The following is a 25,799-nucleotide window of genomic DNA, read 5'->3' on the forward strand; positions in this document are numbered from 1 at the left end:
CACTGTGAGTTTTTGCCCACCCTAGGCTACACAGTGACTTTTCTTTTTTTTGGTACCGGGAATCAATCTCAGGACCTTGCACTTTCGAGGCAGGCAGTGGAACCACTGAGCCAAATCCCCGGCCCTAGGTTACATAGTGATTTGAAGGTCAGCCTGAACTACATAGTGAGACCCTTTCTCAAAAAATAAAAATAGGGGCTGGGGATTTAGCTCAGTGGTTCTGCTGCCTGCCTTGTAAGCACAACGTTCCGAGTTCGATTCCCATAACCAAAAATAATAAATAAATAAAAATAAAAATAAGAGCTTATGATAGAACTTTTAAGATGAAAAGCCTGTAACCCATGCTGGGCAAAAGTAAAAGTACTGATGCATAGATTCTGTGGAATTAGCACAATACATCTTATTTTATGTCAGTATTTCAGGATAATTTCTTACGAACCAATTATCTATGACCTTACATCATCAAGATTAAGAAAACCAGGCTATGGCTATATCAGTAAATTACTAGCCAAACAAACCACCTCTTGCCCAATCAAATACACATTTAATGACCCTTACAATGAAATAAGGGCTGGGCATGGTGGTGCATGCCTCTAATCCCAGTACCTGGAGGCTGAGAGGCAGGAGGATCACCCTGAGTTTGGGCCCAGCCTAGGCTACATAGTGTTTTCAAAGCCAAGCTGAACTACACAGGGAGACTCTGTCTCAAAAATGATAAACAAATAAACAAAACAAAACAATCATGACACCATATAGAGGAGTGAAGAGAACTTGAAGGAAAATACTTCAACAGGTTTTTTGATACTACTTATCATTTCTGGGAATAAACAAGGACAACAAAGTACTTTCCTGAAACTACCATCTACTAAAAAGAAAAATATACACCACTGATAACAGATAAGAGGATCTCTGTGGGATATATCTGAAATTTCTGTCAATAATTATAAAATATTCCTCATTAATAGATCCTGTAACTAAGTAAATATTACAATTTGCGGCATAACTATCTTAGGACTAGCACATTTTGCATTTTCCATGAAACTGTTCTTTTTCATACCACAATAGTATATTTTTGAAAACAAGCATATTGCTAATTTCATAATTCCAAGTAATCAGACCTTTGGTCTTTTTTTATTATGAGTTACATTGTCATGCGTGGTCATAAATAAAAGATTATGCTGTCTGCATATGTATCACTATTATTTTACTAAAATATCTTTGAAAAACATCAATTGAGTACCGGTGTAGCTGAGTGGTAGAGCACATGCCTGGCACGTATCAGGCCTTGTGTTTAGTCCACTGCAAAGACACAAAAGGGCTAACTCTTTGTCTGAAATTTAAAAAGCGCCCACTGACAATCTTACCTCCAAACACCATCAAATCCACCTTACCTATGGGTTCGTAGTTAAGATTTATAAAATGAGGGGCACGGATGAGCAATATCGCTGAGGATGTCATCAGCTTTAGTCAGTTTAGCTTCAAATGTCTCTCATCTTCCTCTCCTGAGAAATACAGAATGCAACAGAGCAATGATTTATAAAATCTAGCATCAAGATATGTAAGTTAGGAAAAAAATGGGCTGCTTGGGAACAATAAATGGTAAAGATTCGATTAAAAAATATGGATATCCACATACTTTCCACACACTTTTTAAATCACATTTTTGGAACAAATGATAAAAATATTGATGTGTTTTTCCTAATAACTGTTAATAAGTAACCTTAAAAGGCCTACTTGAGGGCTAGGGTTTTAGCTGTGGTTTGCCACCTGCTGTGCAAGCGCAAGGACCAGAGTTTGATCCCTGGTACCAAAAAAAAAAAAAGCCTACTTGAAATCTTCAGACAGAATTAACTACAGTAAATGAAGCAAAACATCTATTATCCATTTATATAAAAATTAAGGAGGCTAGAAATGTAGCTCAATAGTGGAACATAAACTTATCATGTATGCGTTCAATCCTCAGCATGGAAAGAAGTGGGGGTAATTTTCAATTTATCTCAAATGAAACTTCCAACAATGTATTTGTTTAGTCAGTATCCACAATTAGGACCTTTTAACTCAATGTTTATTCTGTACAGAACTTTTCAATTAATATTTTACCTCATCTGTATACTTGTTCAGTACTCACCTGAAACTCCATCTTGTCCCTTCTTTCCTTATGTAATCCAATATTCTTCGTTTCACTGTAAGACTGCTGCACAATTGTCTTAAGTTGCAGTCTTCAGGAAACCATTCAAAAGTCAATTATAAAGTCCACTATGAGTACAAAGTTGGACGTCACAACTCAAACCTTCCCCAGTGTTGATAAAAAATGATGAGAAAATAGAGACAAACTGTCTCTTTAACATTTCTTGGGTTCTTTAAAACATCATTTAGAAAAGCCTTATAAGAACTGAAATGCAGACAGTAACATCGCTCCTTGTTCAACATAAGTGTTAAGACTCTGACATATTCTTCCATACAATTTCACATCCACATATATATTCACTCAAGATGTCATGTAGTAATTTGCAAATTTATATACTTGTTTTGCTGTTTAACTCACATATAAAATTCTGGGAAAGAAAATACCAACACTGTAATACCAAGAAATAGTATTTAAATGTCAGAATGTCATTACCTACATATATAACTAACTTTTGAAACTATTAACATTTCAGTTAAAAACTAGAAGCTTATGGATATAGCTCTGAACAGAAAGTTGATGCTTGTTCAATTCTTAATGCCGCATGATACACTAGTACTGAAAGGATATTTCAGTATTTGAATTACATTCATGTTGAATATTCTAGTCTGTAGGACTTCTTTCACTGATGAATAGTTCAGATATTTGCTAAACATAGAAAGTTTTCTTTCTAGTAAACTTTTTAGAAATTCAGTAATATTCCAGTAGCCAATTATTACATTTCATAAACTGTATATACTCTTACAGTGACGGTCTTTGCCAAATTACTGTTTGAAAGATACTCTGACTTATACTTTGATCAACACAGAAAACACACACACACACACACACTTATAACCACAGTTATTTTATCCTTAGAAGTGTATAAACAAACTTGAAAATAAAGTTATGGTCTTTATGCTACTGCTACCATACATTTAGATGATAGTATGTGTGATTTAGAAATATCTGCAAGCTAAAAAAAGTAGTATTATAGAATTTGTAAAATAAAAATAAAATAAAAATGAAAAGCAATAACCCAGAATAGGCTTAGTACTCTTTTTCGTTTGTTTGGTTTTGGTTCTGGGGATCAAACTTGGGTGCTTGCGCTTGCACAGCAGGCGGCAAAACCACTGAGCTAAATCCCCGGACCAGGCTTAGTACTCTTAAAAGACCATACCTCATCTTCATGACTTCTAATATCCACATGAATGTAATTCAAAATGCAAATACATGAAAACAAATTTTTAAAGGTTAATTACACCACAGCAAAGTTAATAATGATTTTAGCAATCCTCTTTGGTTTTTGGTTTTTGGTACCAGGGATTGAACTCGGGTCCTTGCACTTGCAAGGCAGGCGCCAGAACCACTCAGCTAAATCCCCAGCCCCCTCTTTGAATCTGATTTTAAAAGAACAATTCCATTCTTTTATCTTCTTTCTAAAGATAAAAATACATCCCACTGTTTTTAAGAACATAATATATACAATGACTAGTGGTTATCTCTCATATACAATAAACCCTATCAGTCAGATGATCTATCAACCTCCCCAAAACCCAAAGCATCAAAATGTTACAATTTTAAAATAATAAGTACAAAATTTAAAAAGCATTAACAAGTAATTTTAACTACATTTTATAATGAAGTATTTACAAATTTATGCCTTGTTGAGTCCCATGCATCTAGAAAATCTAGATGTTATTTACAAGTTTGTCTTGAATGTGGTTACGCAGTTCAAATAGATTATACTGATTCAAAGAGGTAGAAAGAAATGTATGACATTTCCTGTAATGATTATAAAAATGTCTATGCAATACCCAATCAACAAATTATACAAAATAATGATCTGGGGTTTTAATGTGTAAGAATGAAAATAAGGAAAGCCTTTCTCTTAGATGACAATTTAAAGCTGAAAATACAATTTTAAATTTTTCCTTCCCCTGACCAACCCAAAAAATAAACAAGGTACATAGAGCTGAAATAACCCATTGCTAACAAATTTCAAAAAATTATAAAATGAAAAATAAAAATGTATGATGACATTTACAAAATTATACTTCGTGAGAGCCTTCATCTAGAAAAACTAGACGTTAAAATTATTTTTTGACTATTTACAAAGTTGTCTTGAACATTGTCATGCAACTAAGGGAACACATACAGAACTTTGTATAGTTCCAAGAGGTAGTACAAAATTGCTTTAATATAATTATTTGTATCTTAAAGGTTAACTGCAAAGGAAACAAATAAAAATATATGTAAGCGAACCCCAAACATCCATGAAAGCCAAATGATTTTACTTGTCATTTTGTAGTTGTAAAATGTAATTCATGACTGACACAATGGCAAACTACTCCTCCATGGGAATGGGGTAAATGCATACTGCCTTGTTATTTTCTCTTCTAACACTCAAAGTAGTCAATGATAAATTTTGTAAATCTCCATGTGTCTGTTTCTCTTTGGGGCACTACTGAGGAGTTAACACCAAGGGCCTTTGGACTAGGCTACATCCCCAACCCTTTTTTTACTTTTTATTTTGAGACTGGGTTTTGTTAAGTTGCTCAGGCTCAGCTCTTCCTGGCTCAGCCTCCTGAGTGCTGGAATCAGGGGCCTGTGCCACCATATTGGTTCCAAGTCCATCTATGAATGGTACATTTAAATGCCATATTAATTGCAAAAGACAATGGTATGACAAGCAGCATATTTATAAAATTATACTCAATACATCCAGAAATTCTAGATGTTAAATTAAAAAATTTTAAATAACTTTTGCCTGTTCCTCACAAAGTTGTATTGGTTTTTGTCATGCAGCAGTTGAACACGGAACATTAATTTAGAGATACCCACTAAGAAAAATCGATGGCATTATAAACCTTAAGTCTAGAGAAGTTTTACATCATCTATTATGTAAGTACGTGTTATTTTTAAGTAAAATGGACACCATTTCATAATTATAACACAAGTTTACATGCAAGTCAAAAGTTGTTATAAAGAAACCATTGTCTTTCTCCATAATATGACAGCATACTGTATATACAAATCCCAAACATGTAAGCTCAAAACTAAATATTAAATCCAGGTTCTTACAAAAAATAAGAAAATTTTTTTATAAAACAGCTTAATATTTTAACCAAAATACAGTCACTTAACACAAAATTCTTAACAGTCCACAATTGTTATACTTGCATACCACTAGCAGGTGAAGAAAATCCTTTATACAAACCAAATGAGGGCCAGGGATTTAGCTCAGTGGTTTTGCGGCCTGCTGCGCAAGCGCAAGGACCCAAGTTCCATCCCCGGTACCGAGGAAAAAAAAAAAAACAAACAACCAAATGAGAAAAACTAACCACTGCTTTTTAATACTTCTATTGGTAAAAGATATTTTAACTAAAGTTTTACATTCTTAAAATAGTGTATGTGGCAAGGGAGGAGGGGGAGCTCAGATCTTGAGAAACCTGTTTATTGACCATGAAGCAGTCTAATAATCTAAAGGTCCATTCTACCAAGTAAAAACTGAACAGTGGCAGAGACAAATCAGCAATTAAGTGGAAATAAGAAAAATTATATAAATTTGCAAATATAAATGGGAGTTCTCTATACTGTGATGAAAAATATAACCAAAAGGAAACGAAAAACTGCATAAAACAAACGCAACTCATTAAGAAGCTTATTTTATGAACAATGACTTTATACTTTACTTTTCAATGAAAATGTATTTTCAAAACTGATTTCCCATGGAAGCGTGGAGGCTTCATTCATAGAAACGTTGCCTTCAAAACTATGCCTAATATTTGCAAATACAGAATACCTAATAAAATGATATTTATCATGTACACAATATAATTTACAAATAATCCCAAAATAAAGATGGCATACCATTTCCATACTAAAAGATTTCCTGGCTTTGTCTACTATTCACAAATGAATATTAACAATCTGTATGCAGATATTATAAAACATAAAGTACTATCTCTCTACCACATTATCTATGAGCTATACAGTACTGTCCCACAGTACCCTGATGCTGCTTTGTAAGTACAGATAAGTAGGTGTACATGTGATTGGAAGCCTGCATGCAGCCTAATGATGTCCAACATGCAGTGCACATTCATTTTATGTACACAGGTGATCTGACACCGGGGAGGAAATTAAATCTCCCACTATTATATTTAGAGAAATGCAGATAGCTACTTTGCTTTAAAAAATAATGGTGTCTACTTACAGCATTATGTATCCCAGTGAGCAATCCATGATCTCAAGTTTAATAAACCACTGACAGCATCCTCTAAAAATATAAGTATTTTAAATAAATAATTCATTTATTGAAAGTCAAACGATACTGACAGATGGAAATTTTTCCAGGCTATCCTAGTAGAAAATGTGGAGATTTTACTATCATACAAAGAACTATGTCTACTTATATATATAAAGCACATCTAGAAACTACAAAAAATTTTGAAACAGCTGGCCTTGGTGGTGCATGCCAATACCAGTGCTCCAGAGGCTGAGGCAGGAGGATCTAAATGTGTTGGAGTCCAGCTTGGGATACACAGTGAATTCTATACCAGTCTGAACTACATAGTGAGATCCCGTCTCAAAAAAAAAGGGTGGGGGATGACATTTCCATCCTGTGCTATGTGCCAGAAATATAACATTTTATTATAAGAAATATGTAGATAGATTTTATACACCTATATTTAGATGGGTATGTAGTACTTCCACATATATTCCTACAATATATACTAAAACCTAAAAATTAAGCCCAATGATCCAAGGAACATTTTGCTTTCAGAAAAAACTACTGGTTCTTAACAGTTTTACAGTTATGTACAATTATAAACCACTCTATATAACCAATTATACTAAAAATTTTAATTTTATAACATTTTTATAGAAAAAGTATGACATCAGTGGTGTGAATTAATTTTTTAGGTTATTTAAGGAGTTACTATTCAATGGCAAGTTTTTCTATCACAACAGCAAAGGGAATTCACGTAACTGAATGATACAATATCCATAAACTACATGTGTATCCCAACCTCTTCACAGGAACTAAACCAAGAACCAATGCAAAAACAGTATCTGCTCACAGGCCCAGACTTCTGAACTCTACCTTTGTTTAATGCAAAGTAGTTTTGAATTCCACTGAGCAATCAAAAAAGTCATAATTTAATAAGTGAATCAGCCCTCAAGCACACCATAACAGCAATTATTTTCAGGGTAAGATTTACTCCCAGTCTTTCTGCCTAACATATACAGAACAATTAACCCTGAGGCCCACTTGATCCTGAGCATGGTATTTTTTCATACAAGTTGGTGTCTTCTGAAATTTTATCCCGAAAAGAAAATCTTTGAATGTAAAATTCTTAGACAATCAAATTATGTGTATATACTGCCTTAATAAAATTTCTTTTTTAACAATTGTACACTTAAAAGTACCCCGAAAAAGAAATAGCAATACTACAACAAAGATATTTTCAATGTACGGCATTCAGAAATATTCTATTTCTATAACCATGTATTCACATTTTCTATATACATTAGGATGGATTCTCAAATGTCTTAAGGCCTTTCTTCAGATTACCAAACGAAATGCTTCTGGTGTCCCACTGTATTGCCCTTTCTTATTCAAAAAATGAATACAAACTTGAATTCCCTTATAAAATCTATTTCAGAACCCAATTTTTACTCAAGATGTTTTTATAAAATTCCCTAGAAAACTAGCCATTTTGCACAGCAACAATCTTCATATATTGATTTTGAAAATCTAGAGACAGTAGGTTTCGCTAATTTGCTTTCTGGAAAGATTAAGCAGGTAAAAATAAATGAATAAAATAAAAGTACAATTTCATTTTCTTACTGTTACACAGTTCAATAAAAAATTCACATACATCAATGAAATCTTATATTTCTACCTAAAGACCAAGATGTAAATTCTCACATATTTAAATAAACTAATTATGACAAAAACTAATACAACATAAATGTCTAGAGATATTTTATAATTTTAGCATGAAAATAATTTTGCATATGCATACCAATGTCACATATACAAGGCTTCTGTTCTAAATCTTACAAAGGGCAACTAGACAACCCATAGCATTAAAATCCAATATTCTTGGTTTTTCTCTTGTCAAATCCAAAGCTTACTCCATGAAATGGAAATAATTAAAAGGTGGCAAGAATTTTAGAGCAATATTGATCTATTTTATAAATGAGGCCCTGTTAATGAAGCTTTTAGTTGAATTCAAGACATGTTTTCCTTTTGTACCCACATATTTTTGCAGAACTGTTTCATCTCTTTGAGTTTGTACTGATTAGCACAAATTTTCTGACTCATTAAACCAATAAATACTTCAGATGTACTTTCCAAGCTATGTTTTAAGGTGCAGTTTTGGGAGGATGTTTGCATTTGTGCAGTCCTGATGTGGCCGGAACAAACTTTAGACATGCCCAACAGTGCAGAAAGAAAAGGCACTCTAAAAGTTCCAGAGAAGTTTACAAAATACACTTTTATCAATTATGTGGCAGTCACTCAGGATGTGGCTCTAGGTGACAACTGGTTACAAATCTTCCCTAAATTCTCTTGGTTTGTAATCAATGTTTCCTGTATCTGTTCAGATTTCTGGAGATCTTAAGGACCAAAGGATTAGACTGAGGGCATGCAACAAAATGAGTGGATCCAAATGTCCAGTGCCTCGATGTGGAATACATCCAGACTTTCCTTTCACAAAAGATGCTCTAAATATATTACCAGTATGTGATTTTTGTCTTCTATTTTATTAACACACACTTACTGCACACTTGTGAAGAGAACATGATGATGTTTGTCATCTTCTTAAAAGCTGTTCTATAATGTGCATGAATTAAAGTACCTGAAGCTAAAAGCAAGGGAACTGGTTGAAAGTTTGAAAATATAGTTTATAGATGACCAATCTTTCAGCTGGAGACATGGTGGGAGAACTGTCACATGCTGAAGTATGAAGCATGCCTGACATTTCCAGAAGAAAAATCCATACCAATCTTCTTTTAGGCTCCATTACAGGCCAAGGATGAGAGGCAGTTCCTTGTCTCTTAGCTGTCATCTTTCTAAATCCCTTCAAAATTCACAGCAAAATACTGTATTTAAAGTAAGTGTTTATGAATGTAAATGAGTCCATGGTATTTCACATTATTAATTCGGGATGTTTTTTAATTATCTGTTCATCTTTTTTCCACTTTTAATTTTTCAATGTCTTTTAATTGAGATGTGGATCATAGTTATGTCATATATTCATTACAGTAATCACAACAATGATTAACCAAATATTTTACAGCTCAAAGAATGCTCAATGCATCTTAACTTGCTCTTACACAGTTACTCTCTTACCCATTCCAATAGCAGCACTCCCTTAATATCTAAGAATTTAGCACAAAGTTCAAGTGAATATACGTTCTTGTTTTTCTGACCTAGGTTTATTCTCCAGTGAGCTAGGCTGAAGCAAATGGGGCAACCAATATAGCCTACAACCTTAAAAGATTCCTTTTATTTTCCCTTTCCACAGAACACCAGCAAAACCTGCCAATGTTTTGTAGTTACCTGTAATTTATAAAATTTGTAACTTTAGTTTGAAGCAAATTCATTTCCCCCATGTTTCAAGTACAGTACAATAAAATGGACATGGTTTTTGGCATAAAAACTAAGGAGTTAAAAAAAATCAAGGGTGAAAATGGAGGCCAAACTTACTTTCTTCATTACTAGAGGTGAAATTTCTTGTACGTGATATTCACTCATATTATCAACTGTACCACTAATTTTGTTTTTTGGGGTTTTTTTTTTTTTGGTACTGGGGATCAGATTAAGGACCTTGCACTTGTGAGGAAGGCTGTGGAACCACTGAGCTAAGTCCCCGGCCTTGTTTTTTGGTTTTTGAGACGAGATCTAACTATGCAGTTCAAGCTGACCTTGATCTCCTGTGTAGCTGAGGCTGGCCTCGAACTTGCAGCAATCCTCCTGCCTCAGCCTCCCAAGTGCTGGGATTACAAGAGTAATCACACCCGACTGTATCACTAATTTTGAATGCAATATATTAATAGAAATACTAACTATTCATCAAGAACGTACTAGGTTTTAATTATTATGCAGGACTTTGGAAATAAGAGCAGTAAGAAAGGACACCAAGGTATTCGGTGATCCTTTAATGTTTTTCTTCTCCTCGTACAGAAGAGTGTCATAAAATTCAGCCTTTCAAACCATATTTTGCATGTAATTATCTCAACCAAATGAAACTCTTTATTCAATAAGGTTTTTACGTAGGTATCACTGTTGCTTCAAAAATTTCTAATGCACAGATTTGTTGTTGCAACCTTGACATCACTTAGGTCCACTCTACCCTCAGTAGATAAATCACCCAGTCTAATTTAAATTTAAATCAAGTGTTCAGCCAAGCTCACTAGAAAAGGTTGCACATTAGAAAATACAAATTAATATAAAAGGTACAATGACCACTTAAAAATAATTCCACTAACACATTCTTAGCAAAATCATAAGGTATACTTTTTTTTTAACCCTCTCTTTGATTTTTTTATTTTCTTCAGTCTCATGTCAAAGAAGGTCTTCTTTGAAGTTCTGGTTTGTTGCTCAGCAGCTGCATCATCAGAAATAGCTGACTTGAGCAGATAGGCACATATTTTTCAACATCTCCAAATCTCCAGAATTCTCAGTAATAGTGGCTAATTTTACAAAGTTTCTAAGTACAGGTAATGAATTTTTAACAGTATTCCCAGTTTCTAAACTATTAAAAAACAGCACTGAGGGCTGGGGATTTAGCTCAGGGGTGCCGGTGCCGGTGCCTGCCTTGAAAGGGCAAGGTCCTGAGTTCGATCCCTGGTACCAAAAAAAGAAAAAAAAAAAAAACAACAGCACTGAAATCATATTGAACAGGGCAGGGAATTTAGCTCAGGGCCACTGTGCCTGTCTCACAATGTCCTGAGTTCAATCCCCTGTATGGGGTGGGGGGAGATACCTGTAATCTCATGTTTATTATAGCACTATTTAAATTAGCCAAGAGATGGGATCAAATGAGGTATTCATCAACAGAAAGGATATCGGGAAAGGAGTATTTATAGACAAAGGAATATTATGCACCCATAAGAATAAAATCCCATGGCAACACAGATGAATCTGTACATTCTGTCAAGATGAAGTAAAGAGAAATATTGCATATTCTCATTCATATGTGAAACTTACTTCATAAAAATACAGAATAGAACAGAGGTCAATATAGGCTGGTAAAAGCATACAGATCGGTCGTAAGATGCAGGGAGGCTGGATAACAACAGAACACAGATAGATAGGAGGAATAATTGCTCATGTTCTACAGTTAAAATAGAATGTCTCAAGTTTATATATTTAGTAAAGAACTAGAAGAGAGACTCTCCAAGGATCCCAACACCAATTAGGTGAGAGATCCTAATTATTCTGATCTATCCATTATACATCATATACATGTATCAAATTATAAAAATGTTTACCATAAATGATTACATGACAGTTTCTTAAAGTGAGGGAAAAATTCCATGATAGTATTGTATGAAAGAAATACAGGTGTATAATGTATTAAGAAAAAAATTTCTTATAAATTTATTAATTTCTGGAATTTTGGAAGTTATTCATTCAAAGTGGTTTAGTTACGCTTAATTTTAAAATGTTTGAATTAAGTCAAATTGAGTAAAACTTGAACCTAGATTTGGTAGTTGAGTCACTGTTAGGAAAACTATTTTTTAAATTTGGTTTCCTCAGTGAGTAAAGACAGATTTCTTTGAGACTTCAAGGGTCGTTTTCAGATTTATAAATATGCTATAAGAAGATATTTCATTTTGCTGTCCATTTCCACATAAAGTAAATCACAAAAAGAATGTTCCACCCTGAATATAATCACTCTGTGTTGTACCTGGGAACACGAGCACCTGGCACTTTGTTAACAGTAAACTTTTTGTGTCTATGACACAGAATAGAAAGGGCTGATATTTTCCCAAGGGACACTTTTATTCTTTTTTTCCTTTTCTCCAATAAGAGTGTTGGTTAAACATTAATCCTGGATTGAGTTTATGGAGAAGTTGGCTTTATACTCAATCTTGTTTTCTCTTAATAATCAAGATTTTTATTTTCCATAGATAAAATGTCACAATAGAGCCTCCTAGAAAACAGACTTCCTTAACACAAAACATTTCCATTCCCGTTTCAGAAAAGCCAAAGGAGGAACTCCAGTGGTGCAATTGGTTAGCACACAGTACTTACACAGAAAAGCCAGAGCTGTGTGGTTCACAGGAGCCAAGAGTGAATGAACTGGCTGTCCCTCAAAAATTCTTGTCCAAGTCACTCGAGGCTGTCAGCCACAGCCATGGAATGCAAAAGGTAGGGCAGACATCTGGGCCAAGTTGGGGCCCACCTGCTGTCATGGCACTGGCTCTGTGCCAAACTGTGACCCATCACTGTCATGGTTCCTGGTGCCCTACTGTGACCCTGGGCAGGACTTCAGAGCCATTGCTTTGGCAGTTGACTGACAGAGCAAACACGTTTCTACTGCATTTCTATGGATGCCACAAACAGTTCCAGCCAGCTTCATGATGGGGAATACTGCTTCAGAGGCCTCAATCCAGCTGAACCCTCTTCTACCTCAACAATCACCACAGCTGTCACGGTGACACTACTTCTTAAAATGCTCCAGGAGACTGTACGTCAGGCCATAGCTGCCCCAGATGACTGTTCCTCACAGCTGCCACCCACCAAGCACCTGCATCAGATGTTCCCATGCACATGAGCTGACCCACCCCTTTTTCTAAATGAGCAGTACTCTTCTCACTCCATCAAGACATTTCTGGAAATCTCCATCCCAAGCATTCCTCAACTTCTGTATGCTATAACATAAGCTCAAATGAAGCCTCGGTCACATGGCTTCACTTTGCCTATTCAAAGTTCCTATTTCAGGGGCCAGGGATTTAGCTCAGTGGTTTCGCCACCTGCTGGGCAAGCACAAGGACCCACGAGTTCAATCCCCAGAACCAAAAAAAAAAAAAGTTCCTATTTCAAATTGAACAGATTGCTCTGCATGCAGTAAGAACACCTTATTTAGCAAGGCCTTTCAAACTGAAAACTAGGAGCTGGACAGCTGCTAAAGAGCTAAGAGCTGCAAAGAACTGCTGGGCGAGTTGTAGAAAACTACTAACTCTGGTTCTTGGTGGGACATCTGCCACATATGGCTGCAATAGCTGTTAACACTAGCAACTGAGAGTAACTAGAACTCAGAACCCACAGTGCTATCACAAAACGCTGAGAGCTGTTGACACACAGAACTCAAGAGGTGCTAACACTAGACAGTTGGACTTTGACTTTTTGTGATTTCCGTTCAAAACGATCAAGACAATCCTCAACCTACTAGTAACACCCAAATGTACTCTTCAGATCAGGGCTAAGCAGAATGTGTTTTTACATGCCTTCCATGTGATTCGGATATACTTTAAAATCTGAGAACCACCAATTCAATGAAAGCTCCCTAGAAATGTATAGCTCTTTACCCATCCTAGTAAGTAGAGCAGAAACTGATATTTGGTCAGAATGATTTGCTAATCACAACAATCTGAACACAAGATGTAACACTACATTGGGGCACAGAAGCTGAGATAGAAAAAGGTGATTTAAGATGTGTTATGTACATTTACCAACGCCTGACAATAAAGTAATCATTTTGTATTCCAAACGTGCAATAATAAAATTAAAATTAAAAATAAAGAGAAGATAACTAAGACTTATACCATGAAGGAAAAAAATTGGATGCAAATCTAATTCTGATTCAACTGACCCCCAAATGTTCCAAAATACAAATAGTACAAGTTTTCTCATCGCTAACTCCTGGCATTACTCTCAACATATCTCACTTCAACCAACTTAAGGGCATATTCAACTGTATTAAACTTGGATTCTTTCCCTCTTTTCTTCCTCTTATCAACTCATCCAGCAATCTATTTCTCATGCTTTCCATTCCTCCCAGCAAATTATTTCTATCACAAATTAATTTCACTTGATCAACTATTCCCTTTCTAAAGATGTATGTTACCATCAGGTCCAAGAAATACTGAGTCCCAGCATCAAGCTAGCAATTCCCTGTCTCCTCAAAGATTCTTATTTATGCGGACTTTATAGTCAAGTCATCTTTAAAGAAGAATTACCAGCTGGATATTGTGGTATACATTTTAATCTTAGCACTTAGAAGGCTGAGGCAGGAGGTTTGCAATGTGGAGTACATAGCATGACCTTGAAATAAAGAGACAGACAGACACAGAATGAATTACAACGCAAAGTAGTATGCAAAGCAACAACTATCAATGGTTCTCTCTAGATTGCAACAAACATCCTAAAGCCAAAGAATTCATGTCAACACTACAACTCAACAGGCACTATACTCACTCCTTTCTTACATAGTTGCACACTTCTAATGTAACCAGGTTAGCAGGAAGGGTGGCTCACTTCTCTCAACTTAAACAGTGAAGCTGGGGGGGCGGCACATGCCTTATCGCTCAGAACTCAGGAGGCTGAGACAGGCGGATCAAGCCCAGCCAGATCAAGCCCAGCCTGAACTGCATAGTGAGACCCTGTCCCTAAAAAAAAAAATTAAACAAAGATATTCTAACATCAGGAACACTAAGATAGACCAAACAATCACAGGAGACTACAAATATTTCTTGCAACAAAACAAGGATTCAAGAAAGTAACAAACTAGAAAGAGTCATGTACCTTTTAAATGAATGTTTTCTCTGAACCCCAACAGGTTTTCATGACAGTCTAGTCACTTGTCATTATCACAATATTAACACCATCATTTATTAGTAGTCACATACTTAAACACATATAACATTCATGTGCACTAAGATATCTACCTGAGAGTAAGACCTTAATATATACAATTGTCAGCAGGGCTTGCAGGTAACAACTGTAATCCCAGCACTCTGGGAGGCAGAAGCAGGAGGATCACAACCAAGCTGAGGCAACCCTGGGTTAACTTAGCGGGGCTCTGTCTCAAAATACATACATACATGCATACATACATACATACATACATACATACATTTATAAATAACCAGGCAAGCAAATAAATAAATACACTTGATCTTAGCCAAAAGGCTGAGAAGTGATATCGATAGATGACAGATAGATAGATAGACAGATAGATGGATGGATGATAGAAAGAAAGAAAAGTAAAGAGTTAGGGATATAGTACAGTGCTAAGGACCTAGTTTCGATCCTTAGTACAGGAAGTCAGAGATAAACTGTCCAAAGCATACCTTTTAAACAAGCTTTATCTAAATTAACTATTTGAGTATCTAATTGCAGAACACTTAGCCTAGATAACAAAAAGATATCACTCATTCAAGCAAAAGTAAATATTACAATATGCAATGAGAGACATGATTCAAACTTCTTGGTATTTAGTAAGTTATTTCATCTCTTGGGCTTAGCATTGATATTGCAAGATGCCAATTAACCTCTTTAACTGTACTAGAGTCCATGTCTGATTAGAATACAAAATATCATTAAGTCATCAAGAGAAGAATTAGAATATAACTATAATTCTGCTCAAAATATTGTCTTATCTGTAGATCAAAGCATATCTTACCAATAAACTAGCAATTTCTCTTTTAATGTGATAAAAATGGGGAGGTTGCCTCACAGTGCCCAGGAATATGTTCATGAAATTCCTAGAAGGCTCAATCTGGGTGATGTTAATATCGTGAGGAAAATGCATGAATGCTTGTGGTTTTTCCTCTCTTGAATTTATCATTTATTTGAAATGCACAGGGGAAAAACAAAGGTGAGATCTGTCAATATTATCAGTGCAGAAGAGACACTATGAAAGGAACCTTTACTAATCTACATCCAACTTTGCTGTACTGAAAAAATCTATAGCTCCACTCCCCTTAAGGTACTGATGAGAAAAACCTTGTCAAATTGACACACACCTGTGTCCTCCAAAATTAAATCGACACTTAGGCTGGACCTCAGAGTAATCATTTCGAGCCTCATTTCATTCATGCTCATAACACCCAGCTCATCATCAGCCCAGCTAAGGTCTTCCACAAGGTTTTCCCCAACAAGTAACACTAAAAAGAAAGGGATCAGAGGTGTGGATTAAGTGTCACAAGGTGTGCTCAGCAAGCAGAAGGACCTGGTTTAATTCAGTATCTACAGTAATAATGATAAAAGATACCTACAGATAGCATTATCTCCACCCTGGACAGTCCTCTACCCTGGAAAAGTTAGTGTCATCAGCCTTTCACAATATATACAAGACACTAACAACGTAATTGACAAGGCAAAACCATGACTAAAAATACTGGCTTGCAGAAAATCTCACACACAGATTAAGACTCAAAAGGCAAATTGCCCAACACATTGAAATGTCACTATAGAAAGATACCAAAAACTTGGCTGTTCTTCCCAATAATTTATTAACCAACTTAAGCATTTAAACATTTAATGGAGTTAATCACCTCCAAAATATTCCATAGTTGAATATAAATAATGTAGATGAAGAGAATAGTGAAACAAAATCAAGATATGCCAAACAAATACAGTAGAAAATTTAACAATATCATCTTGAAGGAGGCCTTCAACTTCTAACCTTTAATATAAGGGATAAAAGTGCCAGTAACTAACTACTTAAATTTATTTATAAAGAATTTTGTGGCCCGGGGATTTAGCTCAGTGGTTCTGGCCCCTGCCTCACAAGCACAAGGACCCGGGTTTGATCCCCGGTATCAATAAAAAAAAAAAAAAAAGAATTTTGTCAGAGAGGAAGGTGAGTAGTCTATTCAAGACTACTGTGTGTATAGCAGATATTCTTTGAAACACCTAGTCTTTCTATACTAGTTTACAACACACATATTATACTTTTTTCTATATTAGTTTATTACTTGTACTAAAAGTACAGGTAGCAAAAAGCACATATTATACTTTTATACCGTGCATATTATACATATAGTTTAGTTCAAATCCATAATAAAATATCTTCCATTTTTTTAAATTGTTCTTTTTTTGGGTACCGGTGATTGAACTCAGAACCTTCTGCTTGCAAGGAGACAGGGTGCCACTCAGCTAAATCCCCAGATGATTGTTCATTTTTTATGGAAGAGTGAGTTGAACCCTGGGTCTTCACAGTGTGCTACATACCCAGCTGTTCTTTATTTTTTGTTTTGAGATAGGATCTTATTACTACATTGCGCAGGCAAGGCTGGAATTTGTGGTTCTGCTACCTCTGCCTTTCAGTGTCCTGGGACTACAGGTATCTGCCACCACTCCCAGCTTGAAATACTGTCTTTTGGAAATCAAAACACTTCTCTGGAGTGCACACATTATTGCAGTGGTGCTGGTGCAGGGAATAAGGAGAAAAAAGGACAGAGCTTTATAATGTCCTTTTGCTGAAGCAAGATTGACTACTGACTGTTTAAAAATAATTAGCATGTGCTAGATGTGACAGCACACACCTGTAAGCCCAGTTCTCTGGGGAGAAGGGATGAAGCAGGAGTATCACAACTTCAGGCATGGCCTGGGACACTTAGGGACTCAGCTTGTTCCTGTTTCAAAATATAAAAAATAAGCAAAGGGTTGGGAATGTAACTCAGTGTGAAGGTCCTGGTTTCAATCTCCAGTATGACAAAAAACTTACTATAGAAATAATAAGTGTCCATACTACTTTCTCTGATACTTATCTTGTGGTAGATATTAAATTACTGATTTGTAGAACTGTATACTTTCAGTTCAACCACAGCATAAATGTGCCACTGAAAATGAATACTTTAAAAGGTAAAACAAAACTACACTTAAAAGGGGAAAGACATCTTACTAAGACAGTGTAAACAACTGAGGTATACAACTACTCCTAGGTTACTGTTCAAATAACAAATAATTCACACTTATCAACTATTCAGTTTAGCTGTGAGTTTCTTGTTAAATTTTATTTTTTGCAGTACAGGGGACTACAACAAGGGCTTTGAACTTGCTAATAAGCGAGTGTTGTGCCTCTGAAATACACCTCCTGCTCTTTTTAAATCCTGAACTCTTAGTATGTGAACTCTTACTTATTTCTCCAGTTCAATCTTGCTCAACAAAGGAAATTAAGCCTGTCAAGATTCTCTTAACTGTTTTTGACTTTACAATTTTTAAATCATAGGCAGGCAAGTGACAGTATGTTCACAGCAACCTTGGATCAAGCAAATCTATATGCACAATTTTTCCATCAGCAAGTGATCACTTCATGTGTGTGTGCCACATTTTGGCAATTTTTCACAATATTTCAAATATCTCCATTATGATAACTTATGTATCAGGGATCTATAAACAATGGTCTTTTCATGTTAATAACTAACTCCAGGATACCATAAGGTGCACTGCTGTGCGATGTAAATGCTGTGTGTTACAACTCCTCCGCTGACCAACTGTTCACCCATGTTTTCCCCACTTCATCCTATCTATTCCCTAGTATACAACTGTACTCAAGTTAACGGCCCTACTACAATTGCCTCTAACTATTCAAATCAAATGGCAAGTTGCAGGTCTCCTGTTTTAAATCAAACACTAAAAATGACTAATCTCTTATTAAGTAAAACATATTAAAAACAAGACAAACTGAAACTAGGCCCTTTGTACCAGTTAGCCAAGTAGTGATTATAAGGAAAAAGTGCTCAAAGGAAATTAGAAGTGCTACTCCAAGAAACACACAAATGCTAAAATAGAAGAGATTTATCAGCAGTATGGAGAACATTTTAGTTGTCTGGAGAGATCAAACCAGCCAAATTAATTCCCTTAAAAACTAAGCCAAATCCAGAGGCAGTCTCTCTTTTCAGTCCTGTGATCACTGAGAGAAGAAACCTGCAGAAAAAATTTCAAGCTAGCAAAAGATGGTTCATGAGGTTTAAGAAAGACGTTGTTGCGGGGCCAGGGATTTAGCTCAGTGGTTCTACTGCCTGCCTCACAAGAGCAAGGGACTTGAGTTCAATCCACAGCACCAAAAAAAAAAGAAGTTGTCGGGCCAGGGATTTAGCTCAGTGGTTCTGGTACCTGCCTCGCAAGCGCAAGGGTTAGGGTTAGAGTTCGATCCCCGGTACCAAAAAAAAGAAAAGAAGTTATCACCATAAGAGTCCTAGGTGAATTAAAAAGTAGTTAATACAAATGTGGCATTAAGTTATTCAGAACATCTAAGGTAATTCATAAATGTGGCTACACTCGATAGATCTTCACTGTAAGGGCCAGGGACTTAGCTCAGTGGTTCTGCCGCCTGCCTTGCAGGCCCAAGGTCCTGAGTTTGATCCCTCATACCAAAAAAAGAAAAAAGATCTTCACTGTAGAAGCCTCAGAAAAAAAGAAGAAGAAATGGTCTCGTGTTAGAAAGATATGCTTTCTAAGATTTTCACAGTTTGACAGAAGTCAGTACTTGGCATCAACGTTTCAAGGGTCAAGCTGAACTCTTCTGTCAAAGGTGAGAGCTGAAACTGCTTATTTCTCATTCAGAACATTCTAGGGCCCTTAGGCATTCCACCCTGTCTGTACTCGACAAATAAAACTACAGGGCATCGCACATTTACATGATCATTTAAAACCTGAGTATTTTAAACTCTGTTAACACCTATTCCTGCTTGGTGACAATGTACCCGGTCCCGCAAGATCCCTGGTGCAGCTGTGTAATGAATGAGATGAATGTCTTCCTGCCAGCTAACACAACATTCATTCTGCAGCCCATGGATCAAGAAATACTTTCAAATTTCAAGTTGTATTATTTGAGAAATACATTTGAAAATCTATACACGCCATAAGCAACTTTCTAGAAAAGATCTGCCATTCTAAGATGCTATTAAAAACACTCATGTTCCAAGTGACAATGGGGGCCAGCAATTTAGCTCAGTGCACCGTGACAAGCACAAGGTCCTGAGTTCAATTACTGACACCGCCCCTCCCCAAATCAAGTGACAATGGTCAAAACTTAAAAGAGTTTAGAACACTCTGATTCCAACCCCTTACAGATGAGTCAAGGACTTCAAGACTTCAGAGGAGGAACCAAGTGTAGATGTTGATGAAAATCCAAGAGAATCAGAAGCAGAGGCCAAAGGTGTGACAATCTCATGACAAGACTAACAGACGTGGAGCTGCTTCTTATGGATATAGAAAGAAAGTGAAGTCTTGAGGCTGACTCTACTCCTGGGGAGGATGCTGTGACTATCACTTAAATGACAACAATGGATTTGCAGTATTCTATAATCCTAGTCAAGGAAGCAGTCATAGGATTGGTTCCAATTTTCAATGAAACCCTAATGCAGGTAGAATGCTATCAACTAGAATTGTGTGTTCCAGATAAATAATTTATAAAAGGAAGCGTTAACACTCCAAATCTATGTTTTATTTTGTAAAAATTTCCAGACTTTCCCACTTTCAGCAACCACTACTCCTGTACTGAAGTAACACCAACATTAACGGAAGAGCACACTGCCCACTAGTGAAGACTTGCAGTTAACTCAACTGTGAAAGGATCATCAGAATTTATAATTAATGTACACCCTGGTTTTAAGACATACTGCTATTTCACATTTAGTCTACAGCATAGTGTAGTCTCACCTTTTTGTGGTATTTGCTTTATTCTCTTAGTCGGAAACTGAACCATATTTCCAGATATATGCCTGAATCTTAAGAAAACTGGATTCTAATACACCAGAGATGATGTTCAACGTGGAAGGACTATTAAAACTATTTCTTGTCTGCATGCCCTACATGCTTTAAGACTACCTCATCCTTTTATTAGCACGTGCATCTACAACTTTTGGCACCTTACTTTGCATAGCATGTGTCCTTGGGCCTTTATTTCAAAAACTGCTTTTTACCTTAAAAAAGAGCTTCCCCATCACTATGCAACAGAAGACTACTCACCCATGTAAAATTAAACTAAAGCATCTCCAGAAGTATACTGTAAATATCATGACAAGGTACTGTTTAACACAAGTGATGGCAAATACCAAATATTTCAAGTAATCCCTTTCCTGAAGATGGCGGACTAATACTTTAGGGTGTGGACTCAGAAACCAGGCAGGCAAGGGTTCATATCACAGATATTCCATTAAAAAGTAAATAAAAACCTGCTTAACTTAGTAGTCCTGCTCCATTCACTTACAAAATCTTCAACATCTACCGTATCATGAGATCTAGACAAGTTAATCAAATGCAGACACCAAAGAAGAAAAATACAAAAACAACAGTTAAGAGGGCCTGGGATTTAGCTCAGTGGTTTCGCCGCCTGCTGCACAAGTGGAAGGACCCGAGTTCAATACCCAGAACCAAAAAAAAAAAAAAAACTCACTGTGTTCCATAATACACGTTCCATATGCTCTGTCCTTCCTGCATATCACTTAGAACCCTAGAACTCCAGCACCTTATTTTCATTGATAGTGCCTTTTCTACATATCTTTATTTCCACCTCGCCATGTGCCTGTGCCTTCTGTAATTAAAGACCATTTCCTTTTAGCTTTCAAAAATACACAATGCAGAAAAAACAAAAAGAAAAGAACTACCTCTGAATATCTAAGAAATAAAAGATTTTCGAGGGACTGGCAAACTGCAATGCTACAATGCCATTTCTAAGTACAAAGTTTACATGTCAACCCAAGATTTTCTTTGAAAAATAATGTGGTCACATCTTGTGAAGCACATGGACTGGATTTCAGTGTCACATAAAGCTCAAAATACAAAATCATAATGTTAAGACAAGGTCCTGTGTCATCACAAACCTAGCCAAGGCCTCCCCAATGTACTGCTTTTTTGCCCACAAAGTAACATTACCTGGAATGGTTTATTCTTTTTTCTAAGTGAAGCTCAATATGAATTTCTCCATAGGCTGTATTAAGATCCATGATGATGACACTTCATAAATTTCAGTGATCAAATTCTTTCCTTCAGCATCATCATTATGTTGGCAAGTTTGTCACGTAATACTGAAAAAGTTTCAACAAATATCTTGTTTCAATCTTATTTTTCTACTACACAAACATGCATTATTTCCTAAAGTTTGCACACTGACATTATGCATGGGAATTGGGATAAAATGATGAGTAAGATAGAACATCTGCTACATAACATGCATTTGAGAAATTCATTAATGGTTGATACCTACAATTTGTGGAAGTTGAAAGGGTGGTATTGGAATGAACACACTGCACATTTTTCTCAATCTCTGAAATAAGATTATGAAAATTCTAGATAAGCAGACCATTAAGTGTTATAAATCAGCTTTTAAATTGTAACAATTATAAGTAAGAACTGCTAAAACATCAAACCCCATTATGTGAATTTCACACTTATTAAATTTGACCTAACCTAAATACAAAGATGCCCAGGAGCAGTAGAACATGCCAGTAATTCCAGTTCCTTAAAGGCTGAGCCAGAAGGTCAGGGAGGTCAAGGCTAACCTTGGCAACTTAGGGAAACCCTGTTTCAGAATTAAACAGGGAGCGAGCTCACTGGTAGAATGTCTGAGGTTGACTGCCTTTATCATAAAGAAAGCAACTGGGGCTAAGGTGTTCAAGAAAGTAGAGAACTTCCAAGTAACTTTCAAAATTCTTTTCTTTGTGGGGGACAAAATTCTTTTTATACCAAACCCACTTTACCTAGCTATCATAGAAATGCAGAGTAACAAGAACTCTCAAGTCTCAGTATTCCACTTGACAATACTTTAAAGTAGGGATTCCCACGCCTAGGCCAAGGAGCAGTATATTCATGACTGATCAAGGGCCTGGCTACACAGAAGGATGTGAATATGAATGGTGCGCAAGCAGGCTTCATCTCCATTCACGGGTGCTCCCCAAGGCTCATATTACCGCCCTGCGTAGGTCTCCTGTCAAGAATCTCAGAGAGCGAACCCTACTTTGAACTGCACACATGAGAGATCTAGGCTGTGTGCTCCTTATGAGAATCTCATCTGAAAAATCACCCCCTACCCAATCCACTGAAAATCTGTTCTCTATGAAATTGGTCCCTGGTGCCACAAAGCCTGGGGATCAGTGCTTTGAAACTACAATTCAAATATGCATCCAACATATTTGGCCACATGAATATATTGAAAAATTTAAGAGTACATACATCAGGAAATAGTAAAACTTGTCAGTGGTGACATGTAACTCATCAAACATGAGACTGCAGAATGATTCCTAAGTATTTACCATCAGGGATGTTTAAAAACTAGTTTGCAGTGCCGGGGATTTAGCTCAGTGGTTCTGGCACCTGCCTTGCAAGCACAAGGTCCTGAGTTCGATCCCCAGTACCAAAAAAAAACAACAAACTAGTTTACCTGCCTTGCAAGCACAAGGTCCTGAGTTCGATCCCCAGTACCAAAAAAAAAAAAAAAAAACTAGTTTGCAGATGTGTGTACCTATTAAAACACTATTATTAAAGTTTTGGTTTTGGTTTGTTCTTGTTTCTGAGACAGGCTCTTTCTAATACACTTCATGCTGGCCATGTAGACCAAACTGTCCTACAATTTAGGATCCTCCTGCCTCAGCCTGAGTGTTCAATTATGGATATGACCGACCACACCTGGCTTTAGAACTATAGATCTAGTAATCAAGTAAGGAATCTCATATTTCCCTTAAAGCCCACTCAATCATATAAGAAGATATGTGTCCCAATTTGTCTTCTAATATATAAACTAAACAGGTTCTCAAAAAATCCAGGAAGCTCCAGACTTAAAAAATGGTATGATCAACAATAAAATTACCTATTAAAAAGCAAGCAAAACAACAAATTAGGGAGCAGCATTGGAAAGCAAATAATCCTCAAATCCTCCATGCTTCCTGAAGGGCCTATCCAAAGAGGAAAGATTTTCTTTAAAAAAAAAAAAGAAAAAAAGGGCCGGGGATTTAGCTTAGTGGTTTCGCCACCTGCTGCACAAGCCCAAGGACCAGAGTTCGATCCCCAGTACCAAAAAAAAGAAAAAAAGAAAAAAAAAAAGCACCACAAATTACTAAAATCAGGTATAAAGGATAGCTTGTGCAGGAAATGCAGGTCTTTATACAGATCTGAACACCCACACTGTTCACAATAAAGAATTTATCTTAACTGAGTGGCTTGACCTCCGGGGATTGCTATAACCATGGTGGTACACGACTGTAACCCCAGCAATCAGTTGGTACTGAGGCAGGATGATCACAAGTTTGAGGTCAGCCTGGACAATTTACCAAGATTCTGTCTCAAAATAAAACGTTAAAAGTATCGGAAATGTGACTCAGTGCAAAGTACGAAGTTCCATTACTAACATTTACAAACTAAAGAGTACCTAAAATGATATCAATCACCAAACCAATTAAAGCTTGGTTACTTTATGATCCTTACAGACAGTTATTGTCTATAAATCCAGAAACTACTCTGGAGAAGATTTTACAAAGTTGGTAATTTTGTATGTAGACAAGCTGATCATTCCTTTTCCTTGGGTTACTACCACTGGCGAAGGCATGAAAGATGGAACAAGCTGGTCTTGGTAACGCATACCTATAATCCAAGCACCCTGTTCAGCAGAGGCAGCCTGGGCAACTTAGCAAATTTCACAAACCTGTGTCAAAATAATAATAAAAAAAAAAGGATAGGGATGTAGATCAGTGCAAAGGCACTGGGTTCAAACACACACAATATGGAATAGATGACATATAATCAATACCAGAAGAGTATAAAACATAATTACAATCACTGTACTAGTATTTCATTATATAGTTAACACAAACTCTCGAACTACAGTACTTCAAAGGCTAATTATTAACATCAATATGGATAACTCACTCACTACCTATTGGAAATCTCAGCAGCAGAACCTAAAAAGCTTCTCGCTGTTCCTTTTTAAAAATGGCTCTTTTGGGCTGGGGATTTAGCTCAGTGGTTCTGGTGCCTGCCTCACAAACACAAGGTCCCAAGTTCGATTTCCTGTACCAAAAACAAAAAAGGTTTTTTTATTCCATAGCCAGCTCAACCTAAACTAAACACTAGGGAACTCCTTGAAAAGATCATCTACTCTGTTCAACATCTGCAGTACCTTGTTAGATACAATCCAAAGTAAACTTCAGTATGTCAATTATATTGTAAGTTATTCACTTTAATAAATAAAATTTCATTATGTCAGATATCCAATCATCTGCCTCCTGATACCCAGGACCTGATGCTCATTTAGTATTGTATAAATGAGTACTTACTCATGGCTAGGGAACATTTATTCCAGACTTAGGTCTTCCACTCTGATCACAGAGCACTGCAAACCTGATAGACTGAGGGAAATTTTGCAAGGAAAAAAAAAATAACACGTTTTCCATATGCTTTAACGAGCACAGAATCCAAGTCAGGATACGTATCTCCTTAAAAGATGGTTCACCCGTTCCCAGGAAACAGACACCATGTGTTTTATCTTGGCTCAGCCTCTTAAATCCCCTGGTCATGAATCTCACTCTCTTACTGTAAAATTACTAACCAGTGTCAAACACTGCACCATAAGAAAGTCAGAAAGCAGACACAATTATCAAACCATTCTTTCCCCTAAGAATGAGAAAAAGACTTAAATAGATGGTTAACAGGATTTACCTTATCCAC

General features: G+C 36.3%; 1 protein-coding gene and 2 non-coding genes across 12 annotated transcripts in view; all 3 read right to left on the reverse strand.

Annotated features, from left to right (window-relative positions):
• Window positions 1–25,707, reverse strand: part of LOC101706409 (uncharacterized) — a 156,318-nt gene extending 130,611 nt beyond the window's left edge. For 5 of the 10 annotated variants that reach the window (XM_087188223.1, XM_087188213.1, XM_087188228.1 and 2 more), the window contains exons 1-6: window positions 24,717–25,707; window positions 22,348–22,407; window positions 22,017–22,168; window positions 6,384–6,446; window positions 2,129–5,426; window positions 1,392–1,502 (exon numbers count right to left, since the gene is read on the reverse strand). The gene's annotated coding sequence lies outside the window, so the exon portion shown is untranslated. The other 5 variants (XM_087188214.1, XM_087188217.1, XM_087188219.1 and 2 more) reach the window with 5 other exon arrangements.
• LOC147824836 (small nucleolar RNA SNORD64) lies at window positions 16,191–16,258 on the reverse strand. Its single transcript, XR_015441871.1, has one exon. It is a non-coding gene; the product is annotated as a small nucleolar RNA SNORD64 (small nucleolar RNA).
• LOC147824837 (small nucleolar RNA SNORD107) lies at window positions 21,894–21,965 on the reverse strand. The gene has a single exon (XR_015441870.1). It is a non-coding gene; the product is annotated as a small nucleolar RNA SNORD107 (small nucleolar RNA).
• Window positions 25,708–25,799: the final 92 nt, after the last annotated feature.

This window comes from Heterocephalus glaber, unplaced genomic scaffold, assembly GCF_053883595.1.
Source record: "Heterocephalus glaber isolate CG9 unplaced genomic scaffold, H.glaber_assembly_v1.0 deba00001531, whole genome shotgun sequence".
Taxonomy (NCBI): domain Eukaryota; kingdom Metazoa; phylum Chordata; class Mammalia; order Rodentia; family Bathyergidae; genus Heterocephalus; species Heterocephalus glaber.